We start from the raw sequence: 323 nt of genomic DNA, 5'->3' as shown, positions 1-323 counted from the left end.
GTTTGTGTATTTTTCTGTGATTTCAGGTAATTTCTGGCTGAAATTGAGGGACTTGAGCAAAAATCAGATTCAGAGGTTGAAAAAGGACTGCTGATGCTGTTGGATTCTGACCTCCCAGCACTCAAAGTGGATTTTCTGGAGCTACAGAACTCAAAATGGCGCGCTTCCAATTGCGTTGGAAAGTAGACATCCATGGCTTTCCAGCAATATATAATAGTCCATACTTTGGCCAATAATAGATGATGTAAACTGGCGTTCAACGCTAGCTTTCTACCCAAATCTGGCGTCCAGCGCCAGAAAAGGAGCCAAAACCAGAGTTGAAC

Source organism: Arachis ipaensis, chromosome B04 (assembly GCF_000816755.2).
Source record: "Arachis ipaensis cultivar K30076 chromosome B04, Araip1.1, whole genome shotgun sequence".
Classification (NCBI taxonomy): Eukaryota; Viridiplantae; Streptophyta; class Magnoliopsida; order Fabales; family Fabaceae; genus Arachis; species Arachis ipaensis.
The sequence above is the reverse complement of the archived record's forward strand: the minus strand, read 5'-3'. Positions refer to the sequence as shown.